Consider the following 19,480-nt stretch of genomic DNA (forward strand, 5'->3'; position numbering starts at 1 on the left):
CGGTCTGCATTTCAAATAAGTCTTATAATAGGATTTCCACAGTTATTAAATGAAAGTTATTCTATTTCTGCCATTTCATGAATATGATATCTTGTGTGGTATGCACAATGGATACACTATGCCCAAGAATTCGGGAAAGTGTCATACCCGGAAACATCCTAGAATCGAACTCGTCATCTCTGGAGTAGCAATGCTACACCGTTGCATGCATGTGCATATCGATAGTTCTAGCATAATTTACACATTGATTCGTTATTGAATCCCATTATTCAATCCGCCAGACTATATTTTTTAGTGACTGTAGTCAAAAGTCGTTGACTCTTTTGCAGCGATGTGATCTGGTGTTCCAAATTTAACTGGTTCTGCGGGACATCAAGCGGTTTGGGATGCTCAGTAACTTGACGACGACGATGTTCAGACCCAATTTACACAGAACAGTGCTGCAATTCAGGGAATCATCGCTCACAAAATGCGCAAACACTTCAGTGGGTTGTTGCTCTGTCACACAATATTTCTTAGGTAGGCGCGCACTGGCTCGCACTCGAAAAGGGCCAACGAAGATGGTGCCGAAAATAGAATGATTGACACGAATAAGCATCAGTTGTTCACAGTAAACTAGTTTTAAATCAACAAAAACGACACTTTCGTGACAGAGGTGTTCTGTTCACTGTTATTGGAGGATCACAATGAGTATGGCAATCTGATCCGCATGGGACCGATCTTAGGTTCTGAGAGGTGGTGTTCTAAATTGTCTAAGACTAAGAATCTATAGTTGTAATTACAAACTCTCATGGGATACCGTCCGGACATTAAATGAATATTTGATTGCATGTTTATGAGATTGTTCATGGTTACTGAACACCAAAAAACTGAAAGATAATTGCATTTCGCGCCATATGGTGGCTAAAAGCAAAAATACGATTTGATACAACAGTTCTTTAGTTGGCTGTTAAAGAACCGGATATACTGAATACTACTAAGGAGAGACATAACTAAATAGGTGGGTATGCTAATCATCGCTCTGGCTTTAAATAAGAGCTGGTTGTTGCTTTAATGTATACAAGAAACATTCATGATTCGTGTGGACTAAGTTTTGTTTTCCCATGTCGATGTCATGGGTCATTTTAACAATCAGCTGTGAAATTTGTTCATACACTCACCATGATAATGGGTATATGATTCTCAGAACATGTCGTTTAGTTTTTTGCCTTGACAACGAAACCGGTTTGATATTTAGCACTTCCATTACAGCTTACAATGCAATGTGTTTTGATAACTTAAAGTGTTAATTTGAGTCGTCACGAAAGTATAATTTCAACATCGTCACTTTTGCCGGATTTATTTCATTTCATAAGCTCACGTCATGCCTTACAATTTATATTCAGTTAAACGCAATTTCAAAAGAATTCCTTCGAGTACGACATTCGAACGATGAAGTGGCGTTCGCAAACCACAGAGCCAAAATGCAATGAACAATAACTTCATCATTTCCTGCCACGACAGAAATTCCATTTTCTTCAATTCCACTGCCAACTCGTCTTCCCACACCGGTGGCTGCTGAAGCAACATACTATTCAGGCATGAATAAAATTTAAATGACACCTTTCTCGCAATATTTCCTTTGCTTGTCTACAAACCCACTCCGCGCTAGTCATTTTTCAAAAACAGAAAAATTCCAAACGTCGTTGTCAAACCACACACCACGTGTGGTGGGCTGCTCAATTCGTGTAATTATTCTGTCAATCCGAATAAAACTGTTCCACAAATTAAATATGGTCGCCTTAAGGTTTAGATAATAGCTAGATTTTAGAAGGACAACACTTTCAGTATGAAAATCATTACGCACTCCCCAAGTTAATCATAAGGCTGAAGCTTAGCTTAGCTTAGCTTAGCTTTTAGCTTTGACTGACTACACATATCTATGGTTGCTACTCCGTGATTGACCAGAATCAGTGAAATTGCACAAAGAATCAACTGAATGTTTGACTGGGATTGTTCAAGCATTCTCAGTGTGCAAGTTTCAGTGACTCTAATATTCAAATGATCAATAACGGCGCCGGCCACGTCCTTGTAGTCAGTTAGGAAGAGGGAAGGAATATTAGTAGGTGGTTTTTGCTATTTGAAGACCGTGTTTACCTCTGCGTCTCCACAAAAACCACAGGAAGGATTATCAGTTAGTTGGTGGGCATCGTTGGATCTGGATTCACTCTGATAACCGATACGACCGTGCCATTCTTTATACACAGTAATTTTACCTAACCATGATTAACTTTATTACCAGCCGCGCAATGCAGGACACAATATTTCGGCCGATCGCGGGATCGTTCTGCTGTCCGAAACAAGAGAAATCACGCACTGAATTCCCAAGTTAATCATAAGGCTAAAGTCCGATAAACCGCAAATTTACCCCCTTCAGAACGACCTGCTACGCAGATTTGACGTACAAATTTGGGATTTTTTCAGTTAGTATAGAAAGAACTGAAAACGTTTTGATTTATTTTTTCGAATGTCGTAGACTGTCCAAACTGTTCTGGAGTGCATCATAAAATACGTCTAGAAACGAAATGTCCTAAACCGAGATGTCCAAAAATATACGTATGTGATCATAATACATAAATAAATCAAATTTTTAATAAACGTAAACTATTTCAGAATCTCCAAAACGTCCGAGTTCAGAACATGTGATCTTCACGATCAACCAAGTCATGAAAGGTGTATACGTTCAGCGCTAAACATCCCAGTACGTCAATTGAGCCGATAGGATTTCATTAATTCTTTTAACAGCTACTACAGGCCTTTTTGGTTCTTCTAAAACGTTCTATAGTAAAGGCGATCAACCAAGTCATGAAAGATGTATCTGATCAGCGCAAAACATCGCAGCAGGTCCATTTAGCCGATAGGCTTTCACCAATCAATTTTCAAACTACTACATATCCTGTTGATCCTCCAAAACGTCATGAAGTTCAGAACATGTAATCTACCCGATCAACCAAGTTCTGAACGATGTATCCATGCATCGTTGAACATGCTAGCAGAACCATTGAGCCGATAGGATTTCACTCATTAACGCAAGCTTCAGTGGATCCTCCTTGATTCAATGTTCTTAGACTCAATGTCAACTCGTGGAAGCATATGATTCCACATTAAAATATGTTCTCGGTTACTCTGCCTCCCTTAGTTGTGCGGTAAGATGCACGGCTACAATATAAAACCATTCTAAAGGAGACTGGGTTAAATCCCGGAATATGGAATATTTTTTTCGTCATGTTGTGTTAGCCTCATGATAAACGAATTCAAAAATGGTAACTTAGCTTAAAAACCTCGAACTCTGATGGTCCTTTCGACAATTTTCTAAGGAACTTCTGTTCACAGTTCTGAACTTCTGAACGCGCCCAACAAAAAAAGACCATGTCTGTATTCTTATGGACATTGCTCGACACAATCACTTCCTTAGTCATTGGGATCAGGCTTCCTTGATCTAAAACACAAGATCATTTTGAAAGATCATGAACATCTCATGTTCAAAGAAATTTGAAATGCCTTCAGCGTGTCAGTTGGCGAGCAGCAAGCCATGACTCTACCTCTTCTGGTCAGATCTTCACGGCGTCCACACGCATCCACGGAGAGTCGCTGTCATAATTTCTTTTTTTTTATTGGCATTACATCCCTCACTGGAACATTGCTGCCTGCTTAGTGTTCATCCATCACTTCCACAGTTATTAACCGCAAGGTTTCTAAGCCAAGTTACCATTTTTGCATTCGTATATCATGAGGCTAATACGATGATACTTTTATACCCAGGGAAGTCGAGACAATTTGCAAACCTAAAATTGCCTAGAGGGGCACCGGGAATCGAACCCAGCCACCCTCAGCATGGTCCTGCTTTATAGCCGCGCATCTTACCGCTAGGCTAAGGAGGGACCCAGTCATAATTTCGTTCCGGCTATTTAGGGCCATACATTTTGGCGATCCTACCAGCCTACTTTTTGGATCCTGTCGCTGACTAAATGAGGTGAAAGGCGCGTCTGGAAGACCGTCGGAAAGGTTTGTGGTTTGCAAAATCACAGGACGCATCTCGAAGACCGTCGAAAACTGGTTTTTGGTTTGCAAAATCACAAGACGCGCCTCGAAGACTGTCGGAAAATGGTTTGTGGTTTGCAAAATCAAAAGACGCGTCTCAAAGACCGTCGGAAACTGGTTTGTGGTTTGCAAAATCACAAGACGCGCCTCGAAGACCGTCGGAAAATAGTTTGTGGTTTGCAAAATCACAAGACGCGCCTCGAAGACCGTCGGAAAATGGTTTGTGGTTTGCAAAATCACAAGACGCGTCTCGGAGACCGTCGGAAAATGGTTTGTGGTTTGCAAAATCACAAGACGCATCTCGAAGACCGTCGGAAACTGGTTTTTGGTTTGCAAAATCACAAGACGCGTCTCGGAGACCGTCGGAAAATGGTTTGTGGTTTGCAAAATCACAAGACGCGTCTCGAAGACCGTCGGAAACTGGTTTGTGGTTTGCAAAATCACAAAACGCGTCTCGAAAACCGCGGTGGCACGTCTGAAAGACAACTGGTAAAATGTTTTGTGGTTTGAAGAACCACAAGGCTCGTCTGGAAGACCGTAGGAAATTGGTTTGTTGTTTGCAAAATCACAATGCGCGTCTGGAAGACCGGTGGAAAATGGTTTGTGGCTTAGAAAACTACAAGGCGTGTCTGAAACGTGGCCGAAAAAATGTATTACAGTTTGTGAAACTGCACGCTGCGTATGGTAGCCATAGCAGGATTACCTGTATGATCAGATATCTTGGAATTTGCAAATCAATAAGGTTGCCGGAATTCACAAAGCTCAGCTTTCTCAGTTTTTTTTCTTGTCTTTGTCTTATTGTTCTGTGTAACACGAAGCTATGGCCATCCGGAAGATGCTCCCTGACGAACCACAACTCGAGCACGATGCTACGCAATACCGTTAATGACGTCAAAAACCCGGATGAGCAGCTGTGATACCTCAAACCTACATTCCAACCCAATCCGTCCTGAAATTATGCAATCTAACCTTGAGTCGCCACGAGTATCTTGGATTTGGATTTGAATTTGATTTGGATTGGATTAGGTTTGGATTTGGATTGGACTAGGATTTGGATTGAGCTTGGATTGAATTTGAATTGGATTTGATTTTGATTGAATTTGGATTAGCATGGATTTTCTTATCCTTATTAGGTTGTTTTTAAATCTTATTAGTAATGAAGTTCAACACCGCTTAGTTTTGGATTGCATTTGAGTAAGATTTGGAATGTTTTTGGAAGAAAAAAGAATTTCTTTTTGCCTCTCTCGTACAACAAAGTTGTACCGAAAGGCTATATGGTTGCTCCAAAAAAGAACTTTTGACCCATAGTGAATCGACTCAGCTCAACGAACTGAGGTGATGTCTGTATGTGTGTGTTTGTGTATGTGTACAAATTTTGTAGACACACTTTTTGGAACTTAGCATTATCCGATTTACTCACGCAACAATGCATTCGAAGGGGAATGTGGTCCCATTGTTTACTATTGAAAATTAGCCCGATCTGACATTACGTTTCGTAATTGTTGAAAAATTGAAAAAAAAATTCAAAATCGAGAAAAATTTGCATGCAAAATGACCGAAAAAAGTGATCTATCCCCCTAAAGAGCTCTTTTGACCTTCCTAATGTTATTTTTTTTTTCAATATGTTTTCTAATGCACGAGAAAAGCATCATCACTGCTAGGTGGATTAATCTTGTTTTTTTTTGTTGCTAAGATCTCTGATAACCAAGGGAAGCCAATGGTTTCGTAAATTTGTTTTTCTCTAATCATCCATTCATTACTTAGACCCACAGTTTGGGAACCCATGTTCTAAATCATTGTTCTGGTATTAAAACCATGATGTTGAGACAAGTTTATTTTGGTGTGTAGTTTTCAATGGAGTTAACCAGTTGCTCAAATGCAACAGATGTTCACCTTCATTTCATTTAAATAACCCAGGAGAAAAACAAGCATTGCATCCTATGCAAGAAGACTTTTTTTCTGCGTTGTTAATGAGAGAAGAAGGGGAATGTGGTGTTTGAGTAAAATGCCTTCAGCGTGTGTTTATATATTCACACCTCAGCCTGCCAATCGGCGAGCAGCAAGCTATGCCTCTGCCTCTTCTGGTCAGATCTCCGCGGGTGAACACGCATCCACGGAGAGTCACCGTCATAATTTCGTTTCAGCTATTTAGGGCCACACTGTAGGTACCTTGAGCTGAACTCGAGAACGTTTCGGAGTAGCATGATGAACATCTCGATTTTAAGAAAATTGGGTTTAAATGGCGCATAAATATTAGACCTCTTCATGTTGTAACAACTCAATCGATAAAAATGATAAAAATGATGAAACATACCTGGTGTGAACCCAGTTTTATGCGTTTGTATTCATGCGTAAGTATGAAGCCGTCGGTATCATACTTTTTCTGCCATGCTGTAAATTTAACTTTAAGTTTATTCCGATACAAGAACCGAAGGCACGCCACCTAGTTGTGAAGTAGCAAATCACCTAGCAAGATTTCAAAATTTGAATCTATTGCGTATTAAATATTAAATTGCGTCGTAGAGAATTTTCCAAGGACTTCTTTTGAAATAGTTTGACGATTTAGAGAAGATCTCTTTATTCAACCAATGGGTAGAAATTGCGCAGCAGAGATTAGGTAAAAACCAATCGGGATCGCGTCGGGCTATTCACAATTGTGGAGTGCTTTGAATCAAAAAGTTGATTATTTGTCGGAGTGAAATTTCAAAAGTTTTAAATCTAAATTAACTTATTCTAAATCTGAAGTAAGTTTCGGTCGCTTAAATATCAATTATGATTAAAATGTCTAACAACTATTATTTAATTCTTATTAGCGGTTGAATTTGTCGAAAACTCAAAGTTTTGAGATACGAGTTCGAATAATTGAACATTAAATCATTTGTAATTCAGGTAAGCCTAAATAATCCACCATTGTGAGCAAAGATGAATAAGATTATCTGCGTTGTATAGGACAGTGAAGCCCAAACAACGTGGGCGGTTAGTCTGGGATCAAGGATCCGTCCGGAGCTCAAGCGAAACTTGGCCAAAGTTGTTTGAAGGTCGAGTAACACCCGTCGTAGAGTACGACCGTGATCTCGCTAGCCAATAAGCCGCGGGGAATAGCCGAATTATTACGACCGGCGGCACTCCACTTCGCTAGGGGACATCTATACCCCGAGATTCGAACCTGCGCGCGAGTCACGTGGGTTGTTCCGACCGGTTACTTGGAAGTAACCCGCAACGAACTCTGGTGACGACCAGGAGTACTGTTGGGCCAATTTTGCCACGAGAAACGAGCCGAGCTCCTGTTTTTTCAACTCCGTGGGACGTCCGCAGCGGGAATCCGTCAAAAGCCCCGCCGATCAGGTCAGAACTGTCCAAGTAGCTCACGATCTATCAAATATGGGATTAATTTAGAGATTGCGTGACGTCACAGGGTTAGCTTAGGTTTTCTTGAATCAAATAAACTAGCTGTAATAATAAATAGGATTCGATGAATTCGATCGATTGAAATTCGCGATCGTGGAATTGTAAATTGCTTTAATTACTTCCAATTTAGAATTACACTACACAATCAAACGTCACGTAATAAATTGAACTATTTACTGACTGGTTTATTCCTACTTTAAGCTAAGCTTTTCCCTGATTGGTAGAACATCGAAGGTTGTATATATTTTTCGTAGATTAAGTCCGACATTGAAGTCGAAGAATTTGAACTTGGTTAATTGCCTACGATCTATTTTGTGTGTCGGAGTGTGAACTTCGGTTCTGGTTGAAATAAATCCTGCCCTGAATAGGCAGTCTCATCCGGGCGAAATTAAACGAGCTAGCGGTCCTTCGGAAACAGAAGGTGGCGCTTAAACCGCTTGCTTATATAAACCGAACGGAGCGTTTCAATGTTTTCAAAAAGTATCGAAAATTCAACCGGTCAGCCCAGAATCACAATTCTTATGCTAAAATAAGTCTCCTGTCAAATTTTCAGCTAATTCGGATAATAAACGTCGGATAATAAACGTCGGATATAAACGTCGAAAACTATCGCAACAACCTCTATACGGAAGCTTTTGGTGTGCTCTACAAGTCTTGTGAACATTGCTATTCGTTCCGTTCACGTTTTGTTCATGTAAAAGTGATTTTCAAGCTTTTAAGTGCATATAAATACTGTTTCCTCCAAAAGTCGTTGTTCTACAAATTTCTTGAATTTATGACAAATGATTGCTAATTTATTATATTATTATTCCTCTTTTTTCCCAGAAAATTTTAGTAATATAATTGTCGATGTGCGATTTACCGTTAAATTCTAAAAAATCAGAAGCTAAACATTTGTCATAAATTTGCACGCTGAGATTTCTCCAAACAAGTTGGGTAAATGCCTTGGTGGTCACGACATCAATGTTGTGGAGATGTAATTCATCGTAGATTATTCTGTCACAACCTGCGAAATCTTGCAACTTGCAGTTCCTAGTTCCAAGTTTCCAATAGTGATCCTATATTTGTCGTCTCAGTCGGTTTCGATATCGTCTGTTTGTCTGTTTAGAGTCCCACCAAACACCAGGATCCTAGTGCACTTTAAGCGTCACACGGGCGTTTTTTTTTTGCGGACACCGGCAACGGTTTATAAAAATTTAACAGAGCCCACTGTATAATCCCAACGCATCCTACGCAAGTTCCACAACGCACAGGAGCCAGAGGATGGGTCGTCAATCCCTTGGACATAGTCTCTGCTGCTCGCAAGGGAAACGGTAAATGACATTTTACAACACTGATTTTAAGAAAGTATAGAAAAGTAAAATGATCACGAGATCATCCATCTTAGTACCAATCAAGCCCGTTCTCGATTGGACGCGGTATGATCGGGGGTCTTTATCTTCTTCTTCTTCTTATTGGCATTACATTCCCACACTGGGACAGAGCCACCTCGCAGCTTAGTGTTCATTAAGCACTTCCACAGTTATTAACTGCGAGGTTTCTAAGCCAAGTTACCATTTCGTATATCATGAGGCCAACACGATGATACTTTTATGGCCAGGGAAGTCGAGACAATTTCCAATCCGAAAATTGCCTAGACCGGCACCGGGAATCGAACCCAGCCACCCTCAGCATGGTCTTGCTTTGTAACCGAGCGTCTTACCGCACGGCTAAGGAGGGCCCAGGGTATGCAGTACGCAGCGCCATAGCCAAAATGAAGGCTTCCATAAAAAGCCAATACGATTATTTGAATGATAAAAACATGATTTAGGGTCGGGTTTCGCAAATCTATATACATATCTTCTTCTTCTTCTTCTATATACATAAAAATGAATTTCTGTCTGTCTGAACCTTATAGACTCGGAAACTAATGAACCGATGGGTGTGAAAATTTGTATGCAGAGGTTTTTGGGGCCGGGGAAGGTTCTTGAGATGGTTTGAGACCCCTCCCTGCTTTGTAAAGGGGGGCTCCCATACAAATGAAAAAGAAATTTCTGCATAACTCGAGAACTAATCAGACAATAAATCAATTTTAGGCGTAACGAAGATCGTCGGGTCTGCTAGGTTATAATAATTAAGAACTGTATCAAAATTCTGTCAAACGTTTGAATCTGATTTACGAAAACATAAAAAGATCCCCTGTCATAAGACGAGTTTATACCATCCCATTGAATTCCACCACTTAATTGTATCTTGACAGATACGTATTTCGACCTCAACAGTAAGGCCGTCTTCAGTGTCTCGTACTTGACTCGACTTCGAGTCGAGTCAAGTACGAGACACTGAAGACGGCCTTACTGTTGAGGTCGAAATACGTATCTGTCAAGATACAATTAAGTGGTGGAATTCAATGGGATGGTATAAACTCGTCTTATGACAGGTGAAAACATTCCACTAAAAAGCTCAAAATAATTTTCTTATATAAAAAGATCAACAACACGAGGAGATAACCCCAATTACAAAAACAATAGTTCCGACCTAAACTAACAATTATGCACATGAGCGGTGGTTCGATTCGCCCTAAGAGAAACGGTCGTAAAATTTGCCATTTTAATTGATTCACTTATTCTCGAATTGAAGCGCGCCTATAAATCATCATCAATCAGAGAAACACTTGAAACACTTTCGCAATCTCGGCCTCGCACAATAATGATAGCGGTGAGAGGTGAATTAGCTGAGCGATTGGTGTTTATGATAGATAATTAATCGTCGAACAAATTACAGTTATTATTGCTGATAATTTTTTAGACAACATATTATTTTGAAGAGATTGTTTTCATTTTATCAACCTGTGGCATAGTGTGTACAGAAAATATTACAAGATGGCTTAGAATCGCGATTGTTGTAGTCCTTCATCAACCAAGTGTTGCCGTGTGTATGTCTACTAAAAAGTGAGAAACACTTTTTGGAATTTTAACATCAACCGGTTAGATCACAATAATCGACGGAGAATTTTTCAGGACTTAAGGAAGGACTTTTTTAAAGAAAACCCCAAACCGCTTTTTGTATCAGCTCCTATTAATTCCCAATAAAAATTGATTGTATCATTCATTGCGTTTTGTTCACAAAACCCATGAAAGGATAAAAAAAATTGATTGTTTATCTATTCCCTATTGTCTATTGCCCAAGAAAAAAGTTATCAGTGTTTTGTGATCTTGTTTTCCCCAATATAGTTTGGAGAGAACGAAAGACTGCCACAACTTATACGTCCAAATAAGGCAAAAATGTAAAGCTGGAAGGGTCAAAAGTAGGAAATCATCCAAAATAGAACATGAAGAAGGTGCACTTCAATTTGTTGCACTCGAATGTAATCAGAGATAAGTATGTATAACAATCTCTCAATAGAGAGGCTCGTGGATCCAATAAGCGCCCTCGCAATTAAAAACATACCACTCATACCAGACTAACACGGCTCCCAAAATAGGAAAGCTATCGGTAAAGGGTGCGGTGCAGACATCAAAGTTGAAGCTGGACGAACGGGCTGTGATACTGGCCCTTCATGAGGAAGCCGCGAAGCAATCGAATCAATTATCAATTTCAATTAAGTAGAGAGCCCGTTCGGTTTCTGAAATAGGTCAGCATTATCCGATTTCCCCTTAGTTCCTCAGTTATGATTGAGACCAGTAGGTAGCTTGCACAGATCGCCTCTTCACAATTCCTGTAGCAACTCAACCGGAGAAAACTAGAGCGAAAATGTTTAAAATTCAGTAATCAATTAGGGAAAATTAAATTTAATGAAAAAATAATAAGTACCATCACTTTATCATGATCTGATAACTCAGTACTAATGTTTATTTATAAATAACACAGCTATATATACAATAACAAGAAGTGCCTACAGACATATTGTTCGGCGTGTAATAACATTAAACCATAGATTCTCAGTATTAAAACTATATAATTGAAATGACCTCTAACTACATATTAAAGCAAATTTGTGGATTCGTACTCAACCACAATAAAAAGTGACTTTTACTAGTAAGGTCTATGAGTAGTAAAAGTAACCTCAGAGTCCCTGGGAACTGGAAAGATGCAAGAGTGGACCACGACAAAAGAAAATCTGATAAATAGACCTAGCCCGAAAGCGATGACATTAGAAACATGCAAAACAAGAGCTTACTTTTACTTTCCGTCTAATTCAACATATTCTAGCCGCTTGAAGTGTACCATACATAATGAAGCTTCGTTTACGTTTACAATTCACATGAGCAGCATACCAACAATCCCCCTCCATCATTGGTGATATTTTTTTAGCTCGAAGTCACCAAGTAACTATTACTACCAACCCAACAATGCGAAAGCGAGTTTGAGACTGTGGGAACTTACTGTAAACAACGAAATTTGGCTGAAATAAACAAACACAATCGCTTGGGATGGGAAGAAGTAAAAAAGTGGAACAGCCTGTGTAATAAAACTCGATACACTATCTTCACCATTCATTTGGGTTCGGTGCCAACTAAGAAAGGCAAAGTGCATCAAATATCTGTTTCTTGATTGCAGCCTATCATGCAAAGTATTACATTGTGTGTAGTCTGAAATGTGTTTCCGAATCAAGAATGATTGAGTTAAAAATATATTTTGAATATCATACAAGAGGTATTCACTCATCATACCTACTATCCCGTTTTGCTTTATCATCATCACGTTAAGGCAGTACTGCAAAAAACAGGTTTTTTCATTGATCTCGGGCCTTCATATCTGCTCAGTAAAAGTGATTTTTTTAGCGGGGAATATGCACTCTCACTTATTAACTTTCTCGTTAACATATTCGGGAGTGATGAAATCAGTATGTAAAGAATGCAGTTGAGCTGTTGTTTTCGACGGCCCTTACTTTGTACCACTAAATGTGCAAAAACGACCCATAAAAAATGGAAATAACATGTACCAATGGGGGGACCAGGGACTATGTCCAAGGGCTTGACGATCCTTCCCCAGGTCATCTGCGAGTTGTGGTGCCTGTCTAGGATGTGGTGGGTGGGGTTTGACAAAGGGCTCTGTTAAATTTCTAAAAAACTATAAAAAAAAGTATCCCCAAGTAGGCTCCGCCAAACCGATCGTGTGCCGCTCAAAGCGCACAAACCCAAGTCCTGGTGTTAAGTGGGACGCTAAACAGCCCTGACACGACTGCCCTCCGACGAGACAGGAGGTTTGCGCAGGCCCAATAAGCCGCCTTTAAAAACAACCATTACGAACGAAATATAGAAGATAATAAGACTCGATACAATCGGCAACGACCTAGGCGACGAATAAAGGATCACGATTGGAAACTTGGAACATGAAACTGCAAGTCGCTAGGCTTCGCAGATTGCGGCAGGATAATCTACGATGAATTACTAGCGGTTGTTTGCGCTTCATGAAATCTGCTGGACAAGACAAAAAGTGTGGAAAAGTGGGCATCTACCAAATCTGTGGGTCCACCAACGAGCTGGGAACCGGCTTCATAGTTTTGGGCAAGGTGCGCCAAGGCATGATTGGGAGGCAGCCAATCAACGCAAGGATGTTCAAGCTGAGGATAATATTTTTTTCTACTATAGCATCATTAACGTGCACTGCCCACACGAAGGGAGACCCGACGACGAGAAAGAAACGTTTTATGCACAGCTGGAGCAGACATATGATGGATGCCCACTGCGGGACGTCAAAATCGTCATCGGGACATGATCGCTCAGGTAGGAAAGAAGGAAATGTATAGACCGGCCATCGGACCGGATAGTCTGCATACCATATCGAACGACAACGGCCAACGATACATAAACTTTGCAGCCTCCCGCGGAATGGTAGTCCGAAGCACTTTCTTCCCCCGCAAGAATATCCACAAGGCACATTGAAATCACCTAATCAAGAAACGGAAAACCAAATCGACCACGTTCTAATCAACGGTAAATTCTTCTCCGACCACTACCTCGTTGCAGTATGTCTGCGTTCAAATCTCTCGACGGCTGTACACGCGTCGGAGTCGTTCGCTGCGGCTAAACATTGGGCGGCTACAAGACGGTAGACTAGTCCAAGACTACGCGCAGCAGCTGGAAGTGGCACTTCCAACGGAAGAGCAGCTAGGCGCAGCGTCTCTTGAAGATGGCTAAAGAGATACGACTGGTATGACGGCGAATGTGAGCATTTAGTTGAGGAGAAGAATGCAGCATCGGCGAGATTGCTGCAACACCGCACTAGGGCGAACGAGGCAATATACAAACAGACAAAACTCGATTTTTCGGAGGAAAAAGCGCCAGCAGGAAGATCGAGACCGTGAAGAGACGGAGCAATTGTACCGCGCTCGAATGGCAGACAACGGTGGCGACAAGCTGGATTGTAGCAACTACCGCGCAATCACATTGCTGAACGCCGCCTACAAGGTACTATCCCAAATGTTATGCCGACGACTAACATAAATCACAAGAGAGTTCGTGGGGCAGTACGAGGCGGGATTTATGGTTGAACGCTCTACCACAGACCAGGACTTCGCCGTACGTCAGCTATTGTAGAAATGCCGCGAATATAACGTGCCCACACATCATCTATTTATCGACTTTAAAGCCATATATGATACAATCAATCGGGACCAGCTATGGCAGCTAATGCACGAAAACGGATTTCCGGATAAACTGATACGGTTGATTAAGGCGACGATGGATCGGGTGATGTGCGTAGTTTGATTTTTAAGGGGCTTTCTCGAGTCCATTCGAAACGCGCAGAGGGTTACGGCAAGGTGATGGTCTTTCGTGTCTGCTATTCAACATCGCTTTGGAGGGAGTAATACGAAGGGCAGGGATTGACCAAGATTTTTTTTATGTACAGGTTATCCGACTTCGTCAGTAGATGGGAATAATCAGCGCGGGGAAACATACATTTTCAGTGCAAAACGTAAACAAACGAGCATAAATTCCATACAAAAATCCAAGATGGCTGAGTTGGGGATATTGACAAGTCGGATAACCTGTACATAAAAAAATCTTGGGATTGACACGAGTGGTACAATTTTCACGAAGTCCGTCCAGTTATTTGGTTTCGTCGACGACATTGATATTATGGCACATAACTTTGAGAGGATGGAGCAAGCCTACATCAGACTGAAAATCGATTGGACTAGTCATCAACACGTCGAAAACGAAGTACATGATAGGAAGAGGCTCAAAAGAGGACAACGTGAGCCACCCACCAGGAATTTGTATCGGTGGTATCGAAATCGAGTTGGTTGAAGAATTCATGTACTGGTGACCTCTCATGTACTGGTGACCTCTGATAACGATACCAGCAAAGAAATTCGGAGGCGCATCATGACAGGACATCGTACGTACTTTGGACTCCGCAAAACGCTTCGATCGAATAGAGTTTGCCGCCGTACCAAACTGATTGGGATTTATATAAAACGTATATCGATAGGAATTTTGATGTTGATATTCCTCTCGATGCCAAAAGTGATATAGACGATGCTCTTGTATCTTTGACAAATTTAATTGTCGAAGCCAGAGGCATTGCAATTCCTAAATGTGAAATTAAATTCAACTCCATTATTATTGACGACGTTCTTCAGCTAATGATCCGTCTTAAACAGGTGAGGTGTATGCAATATGTAGCAAAGAACTCGCGATCCCGCTTTAAACGTTATTTGGCGAGATTTGATGAAAGAAATTTAAAAACGTTTCTGAGAAATACCAACTTTGAAAATAATGTCTCAAAGTTGGATCCCAGTTCACTGGGGACTGCCGAAAATGATACCCGCAGAGAATTTGGAGACGCATCGTGACTGGAAACCGTACATACTTTGACTTCGCAAGATCGAATAGAGTTTTCCGCCGTACCAAACTGACGTTCTACAAAACGCTCTACGGACACTAGACCTGGAGTTTTCGCGCATTTGGACTTTTCGAAAGGAAAGTGTTGCGTTCCATCTACGGTGAGGTGAAGATGGCGGACGGTACGTGGATGAGGCTAATGAACCACGACAATCGAACGACTACGATGGGTCACGTAGCTAGAATGTCGGATAGTAATCCGGTGAAAATGGTTCTCGACAACGATCCAACGGGCACAAGAAGGCGAGCAAAATGGATCGATCAGGTGAAAGCGATTTGCGGACCCACCGCAGAACGCGTGGTTGGCGACGTGCAGCCATGGATCCATGGAATGGAGAAGAATTCTCGCTTAACTTTTCAAATGGTCCTAAGTAACATTTTTTTCATGAATTAATTTGAATAGCGCAATCAACAGACCAATATAAAAGCTTTTGATTGCAGTACCCAAATTAATTCATGAAAAAAATGTTACTTAGGTCCTTTTGAAACGTTGAGCGAGAATTGTATGTACTGCACAGGCCACTCCGGTCTTAGTCTGAGCAAATAAATAAATAAATAATAAAATAAATTTAGCCCAGAAAGAATCCAACCGTTTTGTGGCAATAGTATGAACCGAATGTCCATTAGGTTAGATACCCCGAATCTGTGAAATTCAGAAAGTTACCATTTTCTAGAAATCCCATTGTAATGCATTGTTATATTGGGCAGCTTAGTTTGAAATTCAACCGTTTAACGTTACCAATGTAAAGGAAATAATAGATACGTACGTTAGATATCGCAAACCATGCAAGATTTAAACAGTAACTGTCTTTTTTGGAACACTTGGCCGCACTAGAGTATAAGAGTTGACCTTTCAGGGTAGATATCTTTGAATCTATGAGATTTAAGAAGTTACCGTCTTGTTGTTCGAGTGATAATAATTATTGCGTTGGTGGACTTTTCAGTTAGTTCATTCGCTAGGTGGTGAACGTGTATAAGGAATCACCTCTTAAGTTAGTACAACTTAGTTGAATATTTCAAAATCTGAAAAATTTAGAAAGTTTTATCTGCTTTGGGTTTTTTATACATGCACGTACATACATTACATACATTTTACAATGCACGAGAAAGGCATCATCGCCGCTAGGTGGATTAATCTGGGTTCATTTTTATAAATTTGAACGCATTAAACCCATCTTCCCAAATAAAATTAGAATAAAATACCCCGCTAAATGTATTATTTTAGACGAATTGAATTAAGGCTATTTTTACGCACATACACATACATATACAATTACACACACCAATACACAGTGTATACATAAATATACACAGACATACATAATCTAAATGTGTCGAGCTCAGTCGGCCTTCTTAGCATTCTATAGAAAAAATGTTTTGGATAGTTTAAAAAATTTAAATGTCTCCTACATTTCCTTCTTAGAGCTACACTGCCGTAATCTGAAAAAGTGACGTATGCGCCATTTTACAACATACATGTTTTCCATTTTTCTGTTAAAGAGTACTGATGAATACTACTCGGTGGTTGATAAAATCGGGATTACTGTTTTTGAAAAAAATTCCAGTTTTTGCCATTCGGTTTTTTTAAATTTCAATTTTGTATGAAAAATTTTATGCCCAGAAACCTAGGTCTGTACCTACAGAATCACGTAAAACCGAATGATTAAAATTACAAATTATAATCACAAGATATTTTTTTATGAAATTATTTATGATTTTTTTTATTTGATTTTAAGTTCATCACTCTTACAAGGCAGCACTTTCTCCAAATGTAAAAAATTCTCGCCAAAAATATCATAACTATAGAAAAGAATATGTTTCGTATTGTTAGACTATTGTGCAATCATGGAATAAATATTTTGATGTGATCTCAGATACATTGTAATTTGTAGATATTTGTAAATAATTTTATTGATCAACGATAGCCTGCTAGTTATAAAACTTTCAGCTCCTGCCTAGGAAAAGAAAACAGGAATTTGATACGGAAAGGGGGTAAAATAATTTTTATTTTATTTTTTAATAAAATTAAAATAAATTATTAAATTAAATTAAATCAAATTTTCCTCTAACTAAACAGTAATGGACGTAATGAATCAACTAGCAGCACTGCTACATATTCATTTTCATGTTGAACACACAGAAGAAACTGAACGCACTTCGTTTTTATCACTCGTGCCGTGTCCCTTTCTCTTTTGGATATGCTGCATTTTGAATCACTCTCTCCACCCCACCTCCAAAATAAAGAAAAGAACACCCCTTTTGCGTATTTTGCAAAGAATGAAATTCCAGGAATGGTTGTTTTCCGAAAAAAATATGCCTCATGCTATGGCCATAAAGTGCAACATAAATGCGAAATGTGTTACTTACCGATTTATGATAGAAATATTGCAGATTAATGCCACGAAACAATCCTGTTTTATTAAAGGTTTTTGCACAATAAAACCCTATAAACTTTTATGTAAATGGTATTCTTCGCAGTCAGGAAATTTGATCACAAACGCACTAAAAATATGTAGTATTCCACTTCTTCAACAATTTGACCACATCTCTGAACCTTTTCCACAGCCCTTAATATTATCGGAAAATTGCAACACAGATTGCCACTTCCGCTGCACTGCTGTCATCACTGATCCGTTCGCGAGTTTTTCTTCACTGCGAATTCAACAAATTCCACCACAATGTTTGAACTCATAAGAATTTCCATATTCTGTAGGTACACCAAAAACTGTTCAACATACGCTATTCACTTCGGTTAAATGAAATGCAATAAAGTAAAACCTGTGCCAACTACCAGAATTTAGTTAAAATCAGCGGTACTTCCATCGCACTGCACAACATCACTACATTTGAAACGGACCCACGACGAACGGAACGGGAGCATATTTTTATGATGATGATGTGATGATGGAAAGCGGAAAAGAAAACAGGGTGTTAGTATAGGTGGGGTGTTCTCACTATATGGGTAAAAGTTTTGGCAAAAGGAAAATCATTAATCATAAAATTCCGAAAATTTAGGTTGCATTGCACGTTGCAATGTTTGAAATAACATTGATGTCAGATGAAGATATCGGCTTCAAACGATGCAGTAAGATGATTTATTGATTAAGGTATTCAAAAGTCACATCGATCCAAATGGTAAATGGTCTCATTTTCTCTTCTGCATCACCCTATATATTTGAATATATTACAAGCACCCTGGAACGTGAGTTACGCCTGTTACAGTTCCATTTGGCGGTGTGTGGGTGCGAGAACATACTTTTGACAAATGTTTATACCACTGCGATACCCTACGGGTGTGGTTAGACCCGATTGAAATATATTTCCTTTATATATAGGGGAAATGGCGATTTTGGCCAAAGCGCCTGGATCTTTATACAATACTTAAGTAGCGTTTGGGTCCTAAAAATCCCTATATCGAATAGGGTTGCAATTTATAAGTGCATTGTTTACTTATCAAGAATATACACTAATTAAATTTTGTAAAAAGCCATGCTCTTAAAAATAACTTTAAAAAAATAATAAATAATGTTTTTTTGTGTTGAGAGACGAGCCAGCACAACGCTTAAATTCCTTCAAATAAAGACAAAAATGTTTTTGTGTTTGAAACATTTTGAGACATGTTTTAGGTGCCTCACGTAAAAGAATAACAATTATTATCAATGAATTGTCAAATTGCAACTTCTGTTGCAGAAAATGACTACATTTCAGATTAAATGAACCATCAGCCCAAACAGTCAGATTGATATATTAACTGTCAATATTATACTACCAGTCTGAGAGACAAGAATGCTGTCCAATGAGCAGCTCGAAGTAGCTCGAAGTTGTTCCTGTCACGCTCATGCCCGTTTGTTGACAAAAAAGAACGAGCAGGACGGGAACAACTTCGAGCTACTTCGAGCTGCTCATTGGACAGCACTAAGGTCTCTGCGGAATGAAAGGCAGTGCAATAATGCTGTCCAATGAGCAGCTCGAAGTAGCTCGAAGTTATTCCCATCCCTCTCATGTCCGTTTGTTGACAAAAAAGAGCGAGCAGGACGGGACCTTTTGCTAGTGTCGAAAAAAATCTGATGTTTCATCGTTTCCTGAAAGAAAATCGAATATTGATTCATCATTTTAGGATAAGCATTAACGCTATATACATTATTATTATACATGAAACT

At 39.7% G+C, this 19,480-nt stretch overlaps 1 protein-coding gene across 1 annotated transcript in view; it reads right to left on the minus strand.

Moving 5' to 3' along the window:
- The window catches only part of LOC134212641 (uncharacterized), a 149,070-nt gene extending 130,907 nt beyond the window's left edge, over positions 1 to 18,163 (minus strand). The window contains exon 1 of the mRNA XM_062690668.1: positions 17,688 to 18,163. The gene's annotated coding sequence lies outside the window, so the exon portion shown is untranslated. The remainder of the gene's footprint in view (positions 1 to 17,687) is intronic.
- Positions 18,164 to 19,480: the final 1,317 nt, after the last annotated feature.

The sequence above is a fragment of the Armigeres subalbatus genome, chromosome 2, assembly GCF_024139115.2.
Source record: "Armigeres subalbatus isolate Guangzhou_Male chromosome 2, GZ_Asu_2, whole genome shotgun sequence".
Lineage (NCBI taxonomy): Eukaryota > Metazoa > Arthropoda > Insecta > Diptera > Culicidae > Armigeres > Armigeres subalbatus.